Source organism: Balaenoptera physalus (genome assembly GCF_965194825.1).
Source record: "Balaenoptera physalus genome assembly, chromosome: 13".
NCBI lineage: Eukaryota > Metazoa > Chordata > Mammalia > Artiodactyla > Balaenopteridae > Balaenoptera > Balaenoptera physalus.
The window spans coordinates 20,614,671-20,631,641 of NC_138892.1; the positions used below are offsets into that span (position 1 = coordinate 20,614,671).

The 16,971-nt window shown below is 37.9% G+C and overlaps 1 protein-coding gene across 3 annotated transcripts in view; it reads right to left on the bottom strand.

Moving 5' to 3' along the window:
- SPIC (Spi-C transcription factor) overlaps positions 1-16,971 on the bottom strand; it is a 59,615-nt gene that overhangs the window by 40,136 nt on the left and 2,508 nt on the right. Inside the window, exons 2-3 of one of the 3 annotated variants that reach the window (XM_082419529.1) lie at positions 15,822-15,932; positions 772-907 (exon numbers count right to left, since the gene is read on the bottom strand). The exons of 1 other annotated variant lie outside the window; for it this stretch is intronic. The gene's annotated coding sequence lies outside the window, so the exon portion shown is untranslated. The remainder of the gene's footprint in view (positions 1-771; positions 908-15,821; positions 15,933-16,971) is intronic. One more of the 3 variants, XM_082419530.1, reaches the window with a different exon arrangement.

The window sequence follows — 16,971 nt, forward strand, 5'->3', positions numbered from 1 at the left end:
GCCGTGCCACAGCTAGAGAGAAGCCTGCACACCACAATGAAAGATCCCGTGTGCTGCAGCTAAGACCCAACACAGACAAAAATAAATAAATAAATAAATAATAAATATTTTTTTTAAAAGTTAAAAAAAAAAATCCCAATAGTGTGGGGTTTGGAGAGCTTGCACGTAGGTGAACTCATCCACAATGGGAGGGTGACGCAGCCCAGCTCCATGGGGCCAGCAGCTCCCGCACTCAGGATCCTCCCTGACCTTGCTCTATGTTCTTCATTTCATCTGTATCCATTATCATATCCTTTAATAAACTAATAAACACAAGTAAGTGTTTCCCTGAGTTCTATGAGCCACTCTTGCAAATTAATTGAACCCAAGGAGGGGTCATTGGAACCTCCCATCTACAGCCAGTTGGTCAGAAGCACAGGTGATAAGCTCGGCTTGCAACTGGTGTCCGAAGTGAGTATGTCAGGTCAGGGCGTGGGGGGGCAGTCTTGTGGAACTGAGCCCTTAACCTGTGGAATCTGATGCTATCTCCAGATAAACAGTTTCAAAATTGAGTTAAATTGCAGGACACCTGGCTGGTGTCACAGAGAATTGCTTGGTGTGGGGAAGAAAATCTCTTGGTGACCAGAAGCATCAGAGGTGAAGTGTTTTGTGTGAGTAGTAAAGGAGACTCACAGGGAAGAAACACACAGGTTGCAAACTGAGTTTTTTCCTTTTTAATAACCATGGTGTAATTATAAGGTTTGGGAAATGTATTATAGTTATAATACTCACCTAACATATTGTTTATATTTGAATTTCATCAATTGCCCCCAGAATAGTCTTTATAGCAATCTTGACCCCCTCTTCCAGGATCCAATTCAAGATCACACATTGCACTTTGTGGTTGTTCTCTTCATTCCCCTGTTAACTTAAAAACAATAAAACGGCCAGTTATTTTACCAGCAAAATGAGTTTATTCAGGAGCAACAAAGAATTGCAATTCTCGACATGCATCTGTGGTGAACCCACATGCAAGTTAGGTAAAGAAAGAAGGGGAAACTATTTTGTAGAGGAGAAGGGGAAGTTGGGAGGGGCTTTTATAAACAAAATGTTCACTGGAAGAAACTGGGAGTTAGTAGTATAGTGGCTTTTCATTGGCTGAGTTATGATAGTCTCTCATTGGCTGAGCTCTTGCCAGGCAACGAGAAAATCTTTCTTCCTTCTGCTGGTGGTAGTAAAGTAGTCACTTCCTGACAGAGATGTAAGTTGTGTCTCTTCCTGTTGGAATCTGTATTGATGTGGAGTGGTACGTGCAAGAGACATCCCCCTTCTGGTCGCCTGACTCCATTTTAGTGAGATTTCTCTTTAGTTTTCATAGCTTTTATTTATTTATTTATTTAAATTTATTTTATTTATTTATTTGGCTGCATTGGGTCTTCGTTGCTGTGTGCGGGCTTTCTCTAGTTGTGGCGAGTGGGGGCTACTCTTCGTTGCAGTGCACATGTTTCTCATTGCCGTGGCTTCTCTTGTTGCGGAGCACGGGCTCTAGGCGCGCGGGCTTCAGTAGTTGTGGCACGCAGGCTCAGTAGTTGTGGCTTGCTGGCTCTAGAGCACAGGCTCAGTAGTTGTGGCGCATGGGCTTAGTTGCTCCATGGCATGTGGGATCTTCCTGGAGCAGGGCTCGAACCCGTGTCCCCTGCATTGGCAGGCGGATTCTTAACCACTGTGCCACCAGGGAAGTCCCCTTTCATAGCTTTTAAATCTGCAGAAATTCCTCAGCTTTTCTTTGTCCTTCATAGCATTGACATTTTGAAGGCCAGTTGTTTTATAGACTGTACCTTAATTTGGTTTGCTCACAATTACATTCAGATCATGCACTTTGGGCAGAAATGCTACACATATTGTGTTCTCAGTGTGTCCTATCAGGATGCAAATGACCTCAGTTTTCTCCACTGTTGGCAATATTAACAATACATGCTTCTTGAACTGAGTAGGTAAATTGAGGACACATAATCATATACATGGATTTTATAATTCTTCCTTATCCTCTATTTGTATTATTAAAAACCAATCTGTTCTTCAAAATCTTACTCCGATGAATCCCATAGGTGGGATTTAGTCAGAGTGGCGGAGAGCACAGGCTTCAGTACCTGACACATTGGTTCAAATCCCTGATTCCACTTAGCAACTGTGACCTTGAACAAATTGACCCCTTAGTTTCCTCATTTGGAAACTGATCATAATGAGAGTGTCTGCAGTTAGTTCATCTGTAATGAGGATTCAAGGAAGCAGTAAATGTAATAAAGCACTTAGCTCTTGGCTTGGCACAAAATAAGTGCTCAAAAAAATTAGTGATTGTTATTATTATAATTAACCCATACAATGGCAAGCAGAGACAGCTAGTTCTCCCTAAAATCTTCTTGACTTCTTTTGCCATTGGGAAGGGGCCATGTGATCAATTCTGGCTGCAGGACTGTAGGTGAAAGTGCCATGCGCCACTTCTGGGCTGAGGACCTTACAAGCTGGTGCTCTTCCCCTGCCACAGTGACCTTGAAGGCTGCATGTTCCAGATGGAGTAGCTACAAGGTGGAGATAGGCTGCCTATTTAAATTGGTGTGGGAAAAAAATCTCTGGGTGACCAGAAGTGTCCTAAGTGTTCTGTGTGAATAGTAAAGGAGACTCACAGGGAAGAAACACACAGGTGGAAAACTGAATTTAAATAAATAAGAAGTAAACCTTTTTGTCTTAAGCCATGGATATTATATTTTACTATAGTAGAATCTAACATTTCCTTGATTAATTTAAGTAGCATGTCCACATAATGTGTAAACAACGATTTGATAATTATGCAAAAGACTAAAATATACTGTTGATTCTATCTTTACTGACAGTTAACTCTGTGTTTTTACTGATACTCATTCAACAAATATTTCTTGAGCACTAACTGCATGCCTGATTGTCCTGGCAAGTGGCAAGCAAAACCAGGCAGAGTTCCTGTAATCATGAAGGTAAAAGTCTAGTCAGGGAGACAGGCCTTAATCAAATAATGGCATAAGCAAATGCAGAAGTGTAACCAGTCTTAGGCTATGAAGAAGGGAGAGGACCACAGTGCTATGAGAGGCTGAAAGTGAGAAACAGATCCACCACTAGCAATGGGCTCTTGGGAAACGGCTTAATAGCCTAGTAGTTTCCCTGTAAAATGGGTACATTGGCCTAGCTGATCCTGAAGGTCCCTTCCAGCTCTCATAGTCTATATTTTTGTGTGGATTCCTCTTTTTTCCTTGTTTGTGTGAGCATTTTTTTAATTGAAAAAAAAACTAATTTAGCAGAAACATTGGCTAGCACATGAGGCAATGTGACTTCTTTCCTTACTGCTAATTTAAATCCAGTAGTGTTAGGCAGCCTCCCTCAATGTTTTTGCTGAAACTTTGGAATAATGCTTACTAATCATCTTCAGGGGAACTTTGTGAGCTATGAGTCAGCAAGTTTCATTGAGTGACAAAGGCAGGAGGCTTACATCCATTTAGCAAAGATGACCCTCTCCGGGGGTAGAATTTGAAAAGCCCCTGAAGAAATCTGAGGCTGGGGGAAATATTTCCCCCTCTAGCTACCTGAATTCCCATATTATTTGTAACTTCAGAAAATCCTAGAACAACAATGAAAGTTTTTACTTGGGAACAACACTGTTCTTTTTTTCTAATGCTTCAGTGTGTATGTCTTATGGTAGCTGGAAGTCACTGAGGGATAAGGAAGGGAAAGAAGTCAGAAAGATCTGGAGCTTGAGGGGCTTGGCCAGAAAATGCAGATATGAGTCTGTGTGCAGAGGTCTTGTGCTCTAGGAAGGCCCTGGCTGCCAGGCTGAAGAGACCACCCACAATGAAGGATCCAGGGATAACAACTCTATCTCACAATGTTGCCAAGGGCCAAAAATGAGTACTTGGCATGTTTATTACCAAAGAAGTTCACTACCTTGCACCAAGCACCATAATAATGTGAAATAGTGGTCTTATATAATCTAAAGAAAGAAACAAAGTACTTTAAGTCAGAAAAGTAAGGGGTATGATTTTTCCCCCCTGTAATGACTGGAGGTCTTTGCTACGAGTTTCATAACACTTGTATACCCTAGATAGGTGTCAAAGAGGCAAATGACAAAAAAATTAGCACAAGCTTCAATTCATGTGACTTTGATTCCCACGTTGATGCCAGCGAAAAAGCCAATACATAACTGCAAAATAACTTTAAGAAAAATTACATGACTAAGCAAAGCTGGTATTAAAAGGCCAGTTCTTCTTTTTGTAAAGGACTCGAAACTTGCTAACATAATAGGAGCAGTTTTCTCATGCCCATAGAACCATTTTCACATCCCACATCTTGCCAGTTTGGTATTTCCTTCCTTTATTGCTTAAAAGATTGTCAGACATTTTGAAAGGAGAGAAGTCAATTAAAATGCATTTAGACTGTTCTTTAAAAATGCTGATAGGACAAGGCAAATTTAGGATACCAGAAACAATAAAATATGAGGGTTTTTTTTTTTTTAGAAGGCAAGGAATTTTAATGTTCTGTACCCTTGAGGGAAAATACTATATTTTGTTAAAAGTAAATATGTTTTTTTCATTCATTCAAGCAAAGTAGTTTACTTTACTTCACATTATTGTTGAGTTGTCTCAAACATTATGTCCTCATATAGCTTGTAAGTAACTCTTCCAAGGAAAAAAGAAAAAAAAAACCCACATTTCTCCATGATAATACACATATCTAGGATTCTGAGGGGACTTTGGGGACCCAGTGATTTTCACAGCTTTTTCTTTTTTAATCAGTGGAACTAGTTTCTATGTTAAGACTCTCACGAGGAATGTCAATATATAAAACACATGAAATTCGCCCTGGTGGGAGAGGGGATTGAGGACCCCAGCCCAAACTCAATCCAGTATTCATTTCAAATAAACTTTGCTTCACTACTTTATCACCAGAGTCCATCAAAGTATCTGGCAGAAAGATTTGTTGAAGAAATATATTATGCTGCCTCAGTCAATATCAAATAGAGATCACCACTTATAATACATATTAGAACATTTATAAAAATAAATAAAACCTAAGTATCCATCAACAGGTAAATGGATAAAAAAGCTGTGGTAAGTGAGAAAGTGGCATAGACATATATACACTACCAAACGTAAAATAGATAGCTAGTGGGAAGCAGCTGCATAGCACAGGGAGATCAGCTCGGTGGCTTGTGACCACCTAGAGGGGTGGGATAGGGAGGGTGGGAGGGAGGGAGATGCAAGAGGGAAGAGATATGGGAACATATGTGTATGTATAACTGATTCACTTTGTTATAAAGCAGAAACTAACACACCATTGTAAAGCAATTATACTCCAATAAAGATGTTAAAAAAAAAAAGCTGTGGTATACGTAAATACAATGGAATACTACTCAGCCATAAAAAAAGATGGAATTTTGTCACTTGCAGCAACATGGTTGGATTGGAGGGCATTATGCTAAGTGAAATAAGTCAGACAGAGAAAGACAAATACTGTATCACTTATATCACTTATATGTGGAATCTAAAAAATACAATAAACTAGTGAATATAACAAAAAAGAAGCAGACTCACAGATATAGAGAACAAAGTAGTGGTTTCCAGTGGGGAGAGGGAAGAGGGGAGGGGCAACACAGGGGTAGGGGCTTAAGAGATACAAACTATTAGGTATAAAATAAGCTACAAGGATATATTGTACAACACGGGAAATATAGCCAATATTTTATAATTATAAATGGAGTATAACCTTTAAAAATTGTGAATCACTATATTGTACACCTGTAACTTACATAATATTGTACAGCAAGTATACGTCACTAAAAGAAAAAAAATAAATTAAAAATAAATAGTGTAATAATGGGAACTATTTAGTGTATTATTTTTAATAATAGTAATTGGCCAGGTAACAGCCTTAAGATACATTTTAGTACTTGGCAAAGTGAATTCATTTTCATTTGAGAAGTATATTTTGAGTTGGAGGGACAGAAGACTTTAATATCAATTAATATCAGTGCTCTGTTTGAATACCCCAGACCCGCTTCTTTCCATCTGTGGTACTTAACCTCACTTTCCTCAGCTGTAAAGGAGAACAATAACATCAATTTTGATGTCCATTAATAAAACCCCCTTTTTTCCATGCATACCAATAGGGTTCACATGAGGTTAAGGGGACTCTATAGCAGTGCCTCATCATGTGCGCTCAGGGGATGGGAGGTAGGGAGGGGGTGGGATGACTCATCTTGAGCCAATGAATAGGGTGTCATTAAATGGAGGAGACCCAACTGGGAATATTTGGACTTTAGCTGGAGAGGGTCTACCAGTTTGCATGAAAGACTCAGGAGCTTCCTAAAAAGGCTCTTATTCCAAGGGAATTAGTTACTGGAGGAGAGAGCCAATTTCGAGTGCTGTGTGTTCTTTATCACTCAGATTTTAAGAACTTGTGCATCGCGTCAAAACCAAGAACTGGACAAGCTGTTTTGACACAAAAGTTTTAGTAGGACACGGTAGGGGAAGGAATGTCCTGTTGTTCTCTGTAGTGCAGTGATAGTGTTACCGAATCAGGTCCGGCTGCTCGCTGCTCAAAAATCAATACAGAGAGAGAGAGACAAATGTAGGTAGAAAGGAAAGTTGCTTTTAATCAGAATGCTGGCCATCTGGAGAGATGGTGGACTCAGTGTTCCCCAAAAGCCATTTCCAAAGATTCTGCTCAGCCATGAAAGTTTTTAAAGGGAAAAAGGGAAGTAATCTCAGTTAATCATTGAGATAGGGGGTCAGAGTTGTCGCCATCCCCCACTGTGTGCAGGCTTGTCGACTTGTGATTTTTCTTTAGATGCTATCTTGTTCACACAGTTTGTTTATGAGGTTACTGAAGGGGGAGCTAGGGAAGAGATCTGGTCATCTGTTAATCACTTGTTCTTCATTTCTACTTCTTTGATCTACAGAAAGAATCAACAGATTAAGCAAGGTATTGTGTGGTTGAAAGATCTGAAAGGTGTGCTAGGGCTGGAGATGAGTAGAGCATAGGGTGCCTGGTTTAAGGTTAGTGACAACACGAAACGGCCTCCTGCATCTCTTCCTGCCAAAAGCTGCTTACACTAGCACAGTGTGAACCTCCCTGTGTGATGGCACCAAAACGTCCACCTGTATCTGTCCCCATTACTTGGAGGCTGAGATGACATATCTGTGGGCTTTGTAGGGGGGCTAAGGATCTTCTAGTCACATCTAGAAGACAGAACCTAAGAAACGCTCTTTATTAGTGTTAATAAATTTCCACCTTTTCATTTCACTTTCTTCCCCCATGCCTCCCCAGCAGAACATTTTGCCAATGTTAAAAAGAATGAGGTAAATCTATGTGTATTGATATAGAATATTCGCTAAGATATATTATTGTTAATTGTAAAAAGATACAGAACAATGTAAATATTATGCTTCCATTGATAATAAAGGAATTATACATATATATGCATGGAAGACATTGGAAGGATACAAAAGACCATTTATAGTGATTCTGAGAAGGTGACTCTGGGTGTGGAAATCTGGGGCAAGAGAGACTTTTCATTATTTACTCTTTTGTATTATTTGAATTTCTTTTTTTGGACATATCTACATATATATGTTATTACATATCACATATATGTAACTTTTAAAAACTATGTATTGCAAAAAATAAAATTTAAATTGAAAATGACTTAGTCTAAACTTTCTCATATTGACTATTACTATCTATCCCAAATAAAAGGAAAGGAAAAGGACATACCATTCAGAAAAATATGTAAATATTTTCAGTTTTCATATATATGAGAAATATTTTCATATATATATGAAATATATATATATATTAATAAGGAAGTTCCTTATTTTGGGTAGGCTGTTTTCTTTCCCAGAAGCAGAACACAGCAATAGTGCTTAAGAGGTCTGGTTCTGATGTCAAACAGCTTGGGATCCAATCTTAGCTCTGCCACTTACTAGCTAAATGTCTTGGGTAACTTAACCTGTCTAAGCTTCAATTTCATTGCCTTTAAAATGTGGGAGAATAATAGTATCTACTTTTTAGGGTTATTTATGAAGAGTGAATGAAGTAGCGCAGTTGAAGCGATTACCATACTGGCTGGCCCATGGTAAGCACTTGATAAATATTATTAGAAAATGCATATGATGAAAATAAAGGGCACACAACAGTGAGGATTTGTGGGAAGCCAATATTTGTTTTCCTTTTTGAAAAATGTGGACAGCCAGTGACAAATATGGATAATAAAACACATTTAGAGACGTTCCGTTTGTGTAATTAACAATCTAGTAATTTCCAATCACTGGTTGAAGTTTAGGTCTCTCAATGATGGCAGACCTTTGAGAGTTGAATGGGGTGTGGATAAAATGGCAGAGTTTCCCAGTCAGTTTAGAAGAGACTGTGTTACCTATGTTATCTACTTGTCTTTCTGGATGCTCTTACTGTTCTTAGTTTCCCCATGTGTCACTTAACGAGGTGGAAAGAACCATGGACTGAAGAGAAAGAGAATAATTTAAGCCTGACTCTATAACTAATGAGCTGGGTGACCTCAGGGCCATATTGCCCCTACTTGCAAAACAGGGAGACTGGCCCAGATGATCACCGAGTTTCTTCCAGATCTAACAATTCTACAAAAATGCCATGCTTGCTTAGCCCTTCTGGTCTCTACTGAGTCTATATCCTGCGTTGCTCCATTCTGATGAACTCAGATTGCGAGGTGACAAGAGAGCTTTGCAAAGCCTGAACTAAAAATAACCTCCTCCATAAATATTTTATCAGAAGCTAGAGAGCTAAATAAAATAAAAGATAATTAAAAATCAGTATTAATGTCTGTATTCTGAGAATTTCACTTTGTTAATTCATTTTGTGAACAGAAGTTTCCATCAGAGGTGGCTAAACTAAATTAAGAATGAAAATCCTTCGGAGTGTAAATAAAAGAAACAGATTTAAATTACTAAAATTTACTAAGAATAAGATTCATTTTACTTTATGTCTCCCATTCAATTGATATGGTACTTTTAATAGGTGTACTCATTTAGCTCATATTTTCCAGCATTTTGCAGAAATGTTATACCTTATGTATAATAACGATTAAAATGCTTTACATTTGTGGAGCTGGTGTTTCATAGTTTACCAAGAGATTATATAGTTTAATAATTTACAACCGAAACATCTACCTGGTCAGGAATTTGATAATATACATTATAGCTCTTTTCTCTTGTCAAAATGATAAATTGATATTTGAGTTAGAGTTTATTTTATAAAGCAAATATTGCAAGTTGGTAAAAAAAATAAAAAACTGTTCAATAGAAATGCAAAATAGGGTGGTATGTTCTGGAATACTTCTAACTTTTTTCCCACAATAGTGAGTTAGGCAATATTCAAAGAACTTCCTTATTTTAACTTTAAAATTTAAAACAACTTCTCTATATCAATAATAAAGATTCTTTGTTTTTCACCAGGCAGGGAGGTCACTTCAATATTTGATATGCAACATGGTATTTGGTATAAAGCGTGTTGTTTAACCAGGCTATTGAAATCTCACTATAATACCAATTCATATATGCTATAGGACCAACCTTTTATTCTCTATAATGCCAAAGTTCTCATGCAAACTATATTATTTGTTTTTGGTTTTGGAAGTTGGGACAGAAACAGCACTAGCAAATTTCATTGTTTCAGATACTGAAGAGAAAGTTTTGAATTTTAATATAAACTAATTTTAGGTATTTTAATATCATTAATTTTTGAATAGATTGTTTAGATTGGACTGCCTCATTTGAGTAGACTGGAGAAATTCCATATTGCCTCTTTCCTCCATGTTCTGCAAAATGACAGTATAGAACAGTAAAGCATTTGATTTCTCTTTGGAATAATAATGCTGAAGTGAGTCATTCATTTATTCAACAACAATTTATTGAGTATTTACTATTGTGCTAAGCCTCACAGGAAAGAAAAAGAAGTATATAACTGGGTACTTGCATATACACAATGATAACCAATAATTGTAGATGGGTCAAACTCTAAGCACCAACAGTGGATACTTTAATAGAGTAAAAAAAAAATTCTGCAGTAGGAGCACTAGAATAGCCAGGGAAGGCTTTGCCCGGGAGGAAGAGCCTGAAAAGATGGGTTGGATTCGAATAGGGGGACATAAATGGAGAAAACATCCCAGGGAGGAGAAGGCATATATAAAACGTTATAGTATTAGTCAGGCAGAAGGCATGTCCTGAAGATAATATTGAAGAAATAGGTCACAGAGCAGAGAACTCTTTAATTACTGAAGGGGTCTACGGACAAGTAGCATGAGCATCCCCTGGGAACTTGTAGATATGCAGAATCAGAAACTAATTCCACATATTCAAGGTCTTTGGGTGCTTTGAAGATTGGATGTCTTCCCTGATGAAAATGCAAACTTCACTCTAGAACCAAAATCTAGACATTCCTGGAAACAGTGAGTTTCCCCCCCAATTCCACAATGTTTGCCTAATCTGGAGAGAGGTAGTTAGGTGGATATGACTGTGGAAGTATTTGACTGCTGAGTTAAGTAGCTCAGGCCTCATCCACTCATGAATTCAATAAACATTTATTGAACTCCATTGTGGTAGCACTGGGGATACAGAGAAATATAAGCCCTCCTTAAGCCCTGCCCTTAAGGAGCTCACAATCTTATAGAAAAGTAAGTAACCAACAATTATAAATATCTTTGTGCAAATGAGTTTTAAAGCATTATAACTGAGAAATAAACATGATTTATTCTGTTAACATTTACTGAATATTTAGTACATGCAAAATGGTGGTGTTCAAGGGTATTTGGGGTTGGGGAGAAGCAGAGATGGATCAGTTATGTGGCTACCATCTAAGAGTAGGAAGTAAAGGAAGAATAAATAGGGTTTGGTCACTGTGAATTCAATGGAAGGCCAGAGAAAGAAGCAAGTCTGCATTAACCCATAAGTGGTAAGGTAAGGTAGAATTTGGATCACTGAGCAGAGAAATAGGGAAGTTGAGAGAGTGAACCATATTTGGGGGGTTTTGTTTGTTTTACTTTTTAGTTGGGGGAGAGATATGTTCAATTTTAGATATGTGGATCTTGAATGCATGTTCATAGAGAACCCTCCAGTAAGGAGGAGGAGGTTCAGGACTGGAGCTTAAGAGAAAAGCAGAGCTGAAGCAATGATTGATCAGATGCTTTTTCCTCCTAACAACCCATCTGAATCACTGGAAAGTAAACAGGATTGATTATGCAGCTTGAAGTTGATGGTTAATTATATTTTGTTTATTTTTAAATAAAGCTCCAAACCTTTGCTTTCTTAGCTGCGAACAACACAAGCAAGTTTAGTGATCTCAATCATGACTATTATGTTCACTAATATGACTTTATTTCCTTTTCCTGTTAGTGCAACAGTAACAGCAAAAAATGACAATAACCAAGTTTTTTTTTTTTTTTTTTAAATTCCATTTTCAAAGTCCTACTCTAGTACATTTTGTCTGTGTGTTCATTTTTTAAATGTATTGGCTGGGACCTCCCTGGTGGCGCAGTGGTTAAAAATCCACCTGCCAATGCAGGGGACACGGGTTCGAGTCCTGGTCCAGGAAGGTCCCACATGCCGCGGAGCAACTAAGCCCGTGAGCCACAACTACTGAGCCTGCGCTCTAGAGCCCGCGAGCCACAACTACTGAAGCCTGTGCGCCTAGGGCCCGTGCTCCGCAACAAGAGAAGCCACCGCAACGAGAAGCCCACACACCACAACGAAGAGTAGCCCCCGCTTTCCGCAGCCAGAGAAAGCCTGTGCACAACAACGAAGACCCAACGCAGACATAAATAAATAAATAAATAAATAAATAAATAAATAAATAAATAAATAAATGTATTGGTTAACTTCAAAAACCACAACTATCTTGTATCATACAAAATTTGAACAACTGTATAAATGGTTATTATAGTCAATGTATAGCTGAGTGGTTTAAATTCCTCAGAAGTTAATTGTGTAATTTAATTTTAACATGTAGATTTTGTGCTATATTTACCTATTATGCTCTTGCTCTCCCCCAGCTCCTGGCAAGATTTACTGACTATTCAAACTACCAGCTTCTGTAAGCTCCTCTACCTGGCATATCCACGTGTGGCATTATCTCTCATCTGGTAGGGACTGGATGAATCTTGCTGTGGTAGACTTGGTGGATGGAGTGTCCAGGGGTGATACCTGGGCACGGATGCCATTACTCAGTGGTAGATTTCTCCTACATATCTGCGGTGTTGGCTCAGTTTATATAACAGAGCTTCCATGTCGGTCTCCAAAGAGACCCTTGCAATCTAGACAAATACATTCACTTTCTAGGAGAAAAAACAGAGACTCCACAAGAGAAAATTCAGAGTTATGGTTGATGGTATGGGCTTTGGTGTTAGACTAGGGCTCAAATCCAGGCTCTGTCACTTTTAACCAGGTGACCTTGGGTAAGTAGAAACAAATAAGCAAAAAAAGCCAACTAGTTTACTTTTATTAAAAGAGTAATCCATACACATGGTATAAAATTCAAACAGTACAAAGGGTATACAAGAAAAAGTGTCTCCCTGCACTTCAGATCTGCAGTCTACTCTGCAGAGTAACCATTCCTAAGGGTTTCTTGTACAAACGTTCAGAATTTCATGCATATGCATAGCATAATACAAATGCGGCTGTGTAAATGTGCAAGTATATCTATATCAATTCCTGTAAGTGAAATTTTTGTCAGGGGTATGTGCATTTAAAATTTTGTATGTAGATGCTGCCTAATGGTCATCCAAAAGACCGCACAGTGGATGAGTGACAATTTTCCCACGTGCCACTTCTTAAAAAAATTTACCAGTTAGATAGGTGGAAATGTCATCCTAATGTGGTTTCTTCAAATGTTTTTAAAAATATAACACATAGACAGAAAAACACACAAAATATAAATGTACTATTCAATGAATTATCAAAGAAGCAAACAAGAAAGAATATCAGAACATTCCAGAAACTTTCCTCATGCTTCCTCCTGCCCACTTTCTCCTTTCCAAAAATTAACATTATAGTTCAGTTTTGCCTGATTTTGAACTTATATGCACGGAATAATACATAGTATGCTTTCTTTGGTGTCTGCTTCTTTTGTTCAATAATGTGTTTATGATATTTCTCCAGTATACAACTGTAGTTCTTTCATTTGCCTTGTTATATAGATGTCCATCATGTAAATACACTGCGATTTATGAATCCATTCTACTATTGACAGATATTTGGGTTGTTTACATTTTTTAATTTTTATGAATAATGCTATGTAAATATTTTTATACATGTCTCTTGGTGCACATGTGCATGCATTTCTTTTACGTCTATACCTAGGAGTATGGCACTGCCATAGCCATGTCAAGATCAGTCTAGCTTTTGTGAGGATGAAAGACCACGTGGAGAGAGAGGCCAACCAAGTCAGCCAGTGTACCAGCTGAATATAGCTGTGTGAATAACCTCCAGCAAGATCAGAAAAAGAACTGCCTGGCCAATCCATATGATTGTGATCAATAATAATTACTGCTGGTTTAAGTCCCTACATTTTGAAGCAGTTTGTTACACGGCAATAAACAACTGACATGTAGAAATTGGTACTAGAGATGGGGTACATAGAAATTTAAAATACATGGCATTGACTTTGGAACCATACTGTGGGTGGAGGCTGGGAAAATGAAGAGGCTGTTAGTGAGAGCTGAAGGACTGGCAAAAATCTTTTAAGGTAAACAGCTGTGGAACAGTGGATAAAAATGTTGCCTGTAGTAACTTGAAATATAGATAACATACTGAATGAACTTGCCTAGCTAGCTGAGATATTTCCAGGCAGAATATTGAGAGCATCATTTGGCTTCTTAGAGCTGAGTATAAGCTATGGGAAGAGAGGAAGACACTAGAGAACTGTTCAGTTTGTAAGAATTTGGAGGAGATACAGAGAGCCCAGGCTTCCTGGGTTAGAAAATAAAACGGTTCCTTATCCCAGGTTTCTCCAGCTGGCAAGAATTTCAAAGTAAGAAATGCCCCCACCTTTCTATAATGAGATTTGAGAGGAAATAAAGCAATGAGAGAGAAACTCTCACTTCTGGTATAATAACTTCGATAGAGAGACAAGCCAGTCTTGCCCTCAGGAAAAAGAGGAAGGTGGGAGGAAGGGGTTGGGTTGGTCAAGAGGGTGGTCTACAAAAGATCTGAGACAATAGACATTAGGCTACTGTGGCGTGTGTTATGTCCTCCCCAGTGAATGAGGTCCTGCTTCCTCAGCTCTCTGGGGCAGAAGACAATCACAGCAAGACACAGTTTAGGAAGAGCCATTAATACCGTACTTAATGCCAGCCACATCCACCCCAAGGGGACAAATACTAGTATTAGAAAATAACTGTGAATACCTAGTGTGTCCAGCTACTATAACTTCCCCCTTCCTGCACCCTTATTCATGCATATGGTGCATATGAAAGCAAATATGATCCTCCAGTGGGCACTGTTCCCCTAGCCACAGGTGACTGGTCCAAGTGTGGGCACCTGATTACAAAGAATTTAGTGAGTGGGTGCAAATGGTAGGGATAATTATGAAACAAGAGTGGCTATGAAGTATGGCCATAAACTGATGATTATTACAGATGGGTGTTAGGTACGTGGGTGTTCATTGTTAACTATTCTCTCAAAAGAATATTTTGAAATTCTGAAATTGTATTATCAAACGAGAATATGATGGAAGTGCTGACTAAGGGTTAAGAACCCTTAGTCTCAAAAAAGCTCAAAATATTCAGGAATTAGTTTAACCAAAGGTACAAGACCTGTACACTGAAAACTACAAAATGTTGTTAAAAACAAGTAAAGATGACCGTAATAAATGGAAAAACACCCCACATTCATGAATGGGGAAGACTCAATATTACAATGGCAATACTCCTCAAATTAATCTGTGGAGTCAGTGCAATCCTTATCAAAATTCCAACTGCCTTTCTTTGCATAAACAAACAAGCTGATCCTAAAATTCAATATGGAAATGCAAGGGATCCAGAATAGCCAAGACAATCTTTTTTTTTTTTTAATAAATTTATCTATTTATTTATTTATTTTAATTTTGGCTGTGTTGAGTCTCCGTTGCTGCATGCGGGCTTTCTCTAGTTGTGGAGATACCGTATGACCCAGCGATTCCACTCCTAGGTACATAACTAAGAGAACTGAAGACATGTATTTCCACAAAAACGTGTACACAAATGTTTGTAGCATCATTATTCAAATAGCCAAAAAATGGGAACTCAAATATCCATCAACTGATGAATGGATAAACAAAACATGGTATATCCATACAACAGAATATTACTTAGCAGTAAAAAGGAATTAAGTATTTCATACATGCCACAACATGGATTAACCTTGAAAACATTATGGTAAGTGGAATAAGCTAGACACAAAGGACAAATAGTGTATGATTTCACTTACATGAAATATCTAAAATAGGCAAATTCATAGCTACAGAAAGGTTATCAGCAGCTAGGAGGGGAGCAGTAGGGAGTTATTGTTTAATGGGTATAGAGTTTCTGTTTGGGGTGATGAAAACATTCTGGAATTAGACAGTGGTGACTGTTGCAAACCTTGTGGATATACTAAAAACCACTGAATTGTACACTTAAAAATGATATTATTGGATGTGAATTATTTCTCAATTAAAAAAAGACCCCTTAGTCTAAGGAGAAATTCTTTGACAACAAAGTACATGTTATTGAAAGGAAACATTTGAAATACAATACATAATTTGTGAAAATCACACACCTCGTAGTGAGAGAGTGGCAGTGACATATATACACTACCAACTGTAAAATCGATAGCTAGTGGGAAGCAGCCGCATAGCACAGGGAGATCAGCTCGGTGCTCTGTGTCCACCTAGAGGGGTGGGATAGGGAGGGTGGGAGGGAGGCTCAAGAGGGAGGGGATATGGGGATATATGTATGCATATAGCTGATTCACTTTGTCGTACAGCAGAAACTAAAACAACATTGTAAAGCAATTATACTCCAATAAAGATGTATAAAAAAAAATCACACACCTAGTTATGATTTCAAAACATTCCTTAGTTTAAAAGACAATTATAAATACACAGCATTAAGTCCTTCTGAAGCTTATATTTATTATACTTATATATTTATACTTATCATATTTCATAGGTTTCTGCTTCATGGAATAAAATCTGAGCAAAAGAAAGTAACTTCCACTTGGTAATGTAACGCACAGAAATGTTTAAGTTTCTAACTTAGGAAACTACAGTATGGTCATGTGTTTGCAAATCAATTTACCAAATGTATAGATCATGGCTCAGTTACAGAAGGCATCATAATGCAGTTACTCCAGGCCTGGAAGTCAGATGGTCAGAGTTGCTGTCCTGGCTCTATCACTTAGCTTGTTTCTACTTCTTCATGTGCACTTGAGATGTTTGGAATTGAGGTTCCTTCCAGCTTTAAAATTTTAAACTTATTTGATCGTATTGTGGCTTTATCGTCAAAAGAATTTTGAAATTGTTTTACTTGCTTGGACTGCATTTAAACATTCACGTTTTAAAATTTAATAAATTATTACTGGACCGTAAGATTTGAAAGGGATTAAATTGTCTACTCCACTTTTAATCAATTAGACCAACTGATCTCAGTCGGCTGAGAATTAGCCTGAAGCAATACCACCATCTGGTGGTTTCTCTTCAAATATAACAACTTTCTTGAAGAGAGCTTGGCCTCTCCTATCAAATTAGGACAGGTGGTTCAGATATGCCTAGTTTAGGAAACAAGTTTAATAATATTGCATAATAGATGTTTAAGTTAACTAATGTTTATGTTATTGGTCTTAAAAACGTATTGTATAATTCAACACATTCTCTCAAAGATTTGTTCAGTGCCCAAGTACAAGAACAAAACTGAACAAAATAAACAAA